The sequence below is a fragment of the Hyperoodon ampullatus genome (assembly GCF_949752795.1).
Source record: "Hyperoodon ampullatus genome assembly, chromosome: 7".
Classification (NCBI taxonomy): domain Eukaryota; kingdom Metazoa; phylum Chordata; class Mammalia; order Artiodactyla; family Ziphiidae; genus Hyperoodon; species Hyperoodon ampullatus.
This window is the reverse complement of record NC_136920.1, coordinates 15,919,217-15,925,216: the sequence shown is the minus strand read 5'-3', so window position 1 is coordinate 15,925,216 and position 6,000 is coordinate 15,919,217.

The window sequence follows — 6,000 nt, the reverse complement described above, 5'->3', positions numbered from 1 at the left end:
ATTAGACCAGAACAGAGTTTAAATTGCAAGTCTTGCCTCCAAAATTGCTGTGTATGGACAAAGGGGATGTAATTCAGGGAGATGAACTGTCACTCCCAGCTAAATGTGTGCTGGCGCTCAGCTCCCCTGAGACCCATTCTGTTAGAAGATACCTTAAGAAAACAGATCATTTACAAGTCTAATCTGTGGATCTGGTTTGTTCAGAGAAGTGGAACAGTCAGAATTCAAAAGAAAACATTCCTCTATGTCTTACTTAGCCCAGAGCAAAGTTACACCAGACAAATTAACATTAATAAATAAAAACAGAACTTGATTTCATAGTAATAATCTAAAACTTCAGCTTTCCTAGGCCTGATCCACAATAACTTGAGAGCTAGAAAGCAGGTGGAACAAAGCTCAAGAAGTGTCTCTGTGCTCATAAAAATCTTTCCCTGATCTCAAACTAATAATTACTGAAAACTCTAAATATAAATGCCACTAAGATAAAACGTGTTGAAACCGAATTCATAACCATACTATAAAAGTAAAAGACAAATCACAAATTCACAAGTCTAAAAAGAAAAAAAAAAAAAGGACCTAAGGAGACAAGATATACTGTCAGCTAAAGGTAAACAACAGGCATCAAGATATTCCACAAAGGGACTTCCCTGGTGGCACAGTGGTTAAAAATCCGCCTGCCAACGCAGGGGATACAGGTTCGAGCCCTGGTCCGGGCAACTAAACCCATGCACCACAACAACTGAGCCTGCGCTCTAGAGCCCGCGAGCCACAGCTACTGAAGCTCATGCACCTAGAACCTGTGCTCCACAACAAGAGAAGCCACTGCAATGAGAAGCCCTCGCGGCAACTAGAGAAAGCCCACGTGAAGCAACGAAGACCCAACACAGCCAAAAATAAACAGACAGACAGATAAATAGACAGATAAGATTTTTAAAAAAAGAGAGAGAGAGAAACTTCTTCCAATGCAGGGGCTGCGTGTTCTATTCCTAACTCTGGTCAGGGAGCTAAGATCCCACATGCCTCACGGACAAAAAACCAAAAGAGAAGCAATATTGTAACAAATTCAATAAAAACTTTAAAATTGGTCCACATCAAAAAAAAAGATATTCCATAGAAATATTGTATCTGGTTTTCATATATTTACTCACCTAAGCTTTCCTGTAGCAGGTCCCAAAGGGTTATTTTTAAGTAGTTTCCCAATCCCATCACCACAATCTATAACCCAAATTAGTTCAGTAAAGAAGTTTGCAAGCTTAAAAAAAAAAAAAAAAAATTGGAGTTGTAAATGTATGCAGACGTTATTAAACAAAAATGACATATGATAAAAATCATAATGATATAATAAATATGGTGTCTTTTCATGATTATTTCCCATAAACTTTAAATAGGAAGTGCAGAGGACAAGCCCAGAGCATAGTTTTGTCACTTTAGTTTAATATTAGACAGTCTAAGAGACTCAGGGCACAGGACATTAGAAGAGGCCAACTCTTGGGTGCTTTATTTGTTTTTACTACTGGTTTACGATTTCCTTGATTTTATTTTTAAATGCATGTCTTGGCCCAGAAAAGCAAGAGAGCATAGACTGCCAGTAGTATCAGATTCTCCTTTTCTTATTTTCTGGAGCTACAGAAAACAGAGCCAGAATCAGGGTTGTCTAGGAGCCTTCTGATTTTGTCCAGGCAATATACAATATGAGGTTTTAAAATACATGAAGGCTTTTACAGTACAAATCTTAGCCAACTTAATGTCTTTCAATGGAAAGCTGCTTACATTTTATTCCCCAGAAAACTCCTTGGAGCTTTAAAGTACTGATTATTTTCAAAAGACAATGATTTGAAGAAATGGATTCACAGAATTTCAATTTTAAAAGTTTTCTTCCTATTCCTAGTCCTTAGTACTGAACTGTCTCAAAACATAAAATTAAGTGCCATTCAACATATAGTACTCAAGAAATATTTATCAATTACTTACTTTGTGCAAGGGCCCCATACCAGTAAACACTATGGACTGTAAAAACATATAACTTCTTCCATGAACAGCCCTTGGTTCAATACTATATACACACTACAGTACAGTACAAAGGCATAACACTGTTTAGGTTTATTTTCTCAACAATTTGACCTCCCATGTAAAATAACGACTTCCAGCTTTTTCTACCGTGCAAATCTATTCCTTCCTAGTAGTATACAAATCCACATTTCTTTTTAATTCCTGTTTTAACATTACAGAGAAATTTTACATTTCTCTGGAATAAAGTCTTTCAACTTAACAGAAACCAAATGATCACAGGAAGAAAAAAAAATCAAATTAGAAGCATTAAACTGTCCTTCTCAGAGCTTCCCTCTCTCCCTCATTAACATTTCTCAAAGAGAAAAACACCACTGTGATGCTCCTATTACAGATCATTCATGAAGTTACTAACTGAGCTGAGACCAGACAGACTCCATCAACTGGGCACACAGCCATTCACCATTACCCTTTGTTTAAAGTCTCAACTGCCGTTCAACCCACATTATTGTGTTCCACTCAAGTCCATCAACTTTTTTTAAAGAGGAAACAATCAGGAAACAAGCAAATGTGCTACTTTAGAAATAAAGAAAGGACCTAATTCACATGCCTCACAAAATTCTTTAAAAATGATGGCTCGCTTTAAATTTCCTACCTGAAATAGTATTATTACTTTATTATCAGTCTTACATGCCTAAAAAGAACTAGTTGTACACAGATAATCATTAGAAACTTGTTTTAAAAAAACCCCAACCCTCAATCTTGAGCTGGCAAAGCACCAGAGAGAAGCACTCTGTGCACCAAAAGGGAGAACACAGATGAATGTCTACACTACAGATGGAGAAGCCAAAACCCCAAGCAGCCTAAGCCTGAGGGTGAGGAGGCTGCTGGGGGAAAAGGGCAATCTTCCAAAGAGCCATGATCCCAGACTTGACTATTCTAAAATTCAAATCAATTTAAGCAACGTTGGGCAGAGTTCTGCACTAAGCATTTTATTAAAAGCTCTTTTGGTTGTAATTAAGAGAACTTCCTCCAAACTAGCTTAAGCAAAAAAAAAAAAAAAAAAAAGGCATCAATTGAAAAGATACTGGAGTATCTCATAGAACCCAAAGGCAGAAAGTACAACAGGGCCACACCTGCAAAGCCTTTCTGCACCCAGGCTTCTATTCTGCATGTGCTTCTAGTCTGCCTCTCTCCAGAGCTACATTTCTCATCAATGCTTCTTTCTGGATAAATGTACTTAATTCTCCTTCCCTGCAGACTGGCCTTCACTGCTTCCGCATGTATTAAGCCTGAACTTGGCTGTGCCCCAGCATCTGAGTCTATATGTTTCAAGTTCTCTGAATAGAGGTGATCTGTTTGTTCCCTAAAGACACGATTCTCAGTTCTAATCTCAAATTCCTAGAAGAAACTGATGTGCCCAGCTTGGGCCATGGCCCACCGAACTGTTACAAGAAGGGCTAGATCACAGAGTATAATTAGGGTAGGGACTGCATGCCTGACTCCTTAAAAGATACATAATACACTAAATAAGCAATAAGGCAATCTCCATCCTCAAAAAAACCTTAAAATCTCACTGAAATGAAAAAAAATCATTAATACTAAATAACATCCTATGATACAGTATTAGAATGAATGGACATGAAAAGCTTCATGACAAAGATTAGCTAGGCACTAAATGGTAAACAGAAATTGAACCATGAGCAGGGAAGGGCTGAAGAACACAAAATGCAATGCCTGCTCCTCTTGCTTTGGCCATAAATCTAAGAATTATGGACCTAAGGAATACATAGTCTTTTTACCACATAAACAGCTTCCAGTGAAATACCTAGTTGGAAGCCTGCTATAAGGTTTAAAATGACTATATAACCACAAAGCAGTACTGTTTCCATGTGCAGGAATAACCAACTCGCTGATGAACGTCAGTCATACATTTTCAAGGTGCTTGTCACCACCACCCTGACTTCCTTTCACTCCCTGGACCCCCTAAGACTCTTGATCAGACAGCAGCGTTCAGAATCAGGCAGGCAGCCAGCAGGGATAGCAAAGGTGTTTCTCCCTGGTAATATCCCACCCAACCTAGCATGGTTAAGTTAGCAACATCATGCAGACAACTCATGCAAGAGAGAAACACCAGCTAAGCTATGTAATAGTAGTGGGGCGGGGGGTGGGGTGGGGGGACTGGAGCAGAAAAGAATGTTTCCCACACACAAAAGCTACAAGCACAAAAAAACTGGGAAAAGCCTACAGTAAATTATCTGTACAAAACAGAAACTAGCAAAAACTGAACAGATGTCCAAATAATACTGGGTTAAAAAAGACAGTCTACTCACAGTAGACAATTAGTTACCCCACATTATCACCAAAATATCACACATTCCCACAGTCTCTGCAAGAGCCTGCTTCAATCTCACAGGAAGCAAAAAGGTAAAAAGAACAATGAGAAAAGTGGTGACAGTTTCTAATTTAGTGATTCCTTTGCTGAAAAGTAGCAATGTTATGTAAATGAAAACTACTGACCTATCAAAATTAAAAGTATAACACTATAAAATTAAACGGCTTTAGAACCAAAAATCTTCATTTTGTATAATCCCCAAACTAAAGACATTTCCCAATTTGGGAACATAATTTCAATGGAGTTTCAACATGGGGGGGGGGGGGCGGCGGCGGGAGCGATTTTAACTCCATTTTGTCAAAGCTGAACATAGCTATGGAAGTCAGAAAGTTAGTGAACAGTTCTTTCTAAAGCTACACTCCTAACCTATGAACACATCCCAAAAGTGGCATATTAAAATCAATTAAGTGAGATCGCACTGCAGCCTCTAAACCAGAACTCACCATTCCTCTTCATATTTGCTGCCAAATTTTCTAAGTGGAGGAACAGAAAAATCAAAACGTTACAATCCGTAAGCTGTTCTGAAAGTGAGTCCATTCCTTGTAAAGCGGGGAAAAGGTTGGCTGACTGAGGGTCACATCAGAACTTCACAAAGCTCTATGAGTTAAAATGCTTTAAATCGTTTATTAAGATATTTTATAATCACAGTCTCCCCTAACTAGGCTTTCTTATCTCTTGAGCACAAAGTCTAATTTTAATGTAACTTTTATGAATTTCATGTTCTCTGTATAAAAATTTAAAAACAATGGCAAATATGAAGAAAAACAAGTTGCTCACGTCCCAAGGCTCAGAGAAAATATTGGTATTTATCCTTCTAGCCTGTGAGATAACGTTTTTAGAAGAATTAAAGATTTCCTTAGCAGAAAGAATGTGTTAATAAGTCAATGTGCAGTTTATGATGAATATAAAACGTTCTTGAAATTTTTTACAGGTCTGGAACTCAAAGAAGTTAAAAATAAACAAATTTATGCTCGTGGCTTCCATAGCATAGCAGAGGTTAAAAAAGTAACTACAGGGTTTCCCTGTTGGCGCAGTGGTTGAGAGTCCGCCTGCCGATTCAGGGGACACAGGTTCGTGCCCCGGTCCAGGAAGATCCCACATGCCGCGGAGCGGCTGGGCCCGTGAGCCATGGCCGCTGAGCCTGCGCGTCCGGAGCCTGTGCTCCGCAACGGGAGAGGCGACAACAGTGAGAGGCCCGCGTACCGCAAAAAAAAAGTAACTACAGAGCACAGGAATTCCCTGGCGGTCCAGTGGTTAGGACTTGGCGCTTTCACTGCAGCAGGCCCTGGTTCGATCCCTGGTTGGGGAGTTAAAATCCCGCAAGCTGCGTGGTGCGGCCAAAAGAAACCAAAACAAAACAAAAAGAACCCTACAGAACAGCTATGCTGATTAATTCTGTAAGGAAACCAGTACTTCAAGGAGATTCTAAAGCCAATTTCATGACGAGGACAAGTTACAATTACAAAGATCTCATCAAGAAAACTGTCTTTATCAAATTACAAAGCTCAGATAAAGATTCTTGATACAATATAGTTTACAAAGCAAATAGGTAAAACTGATTAACTCTTTCATCTACTTTACAACTCTAAATATTAGAG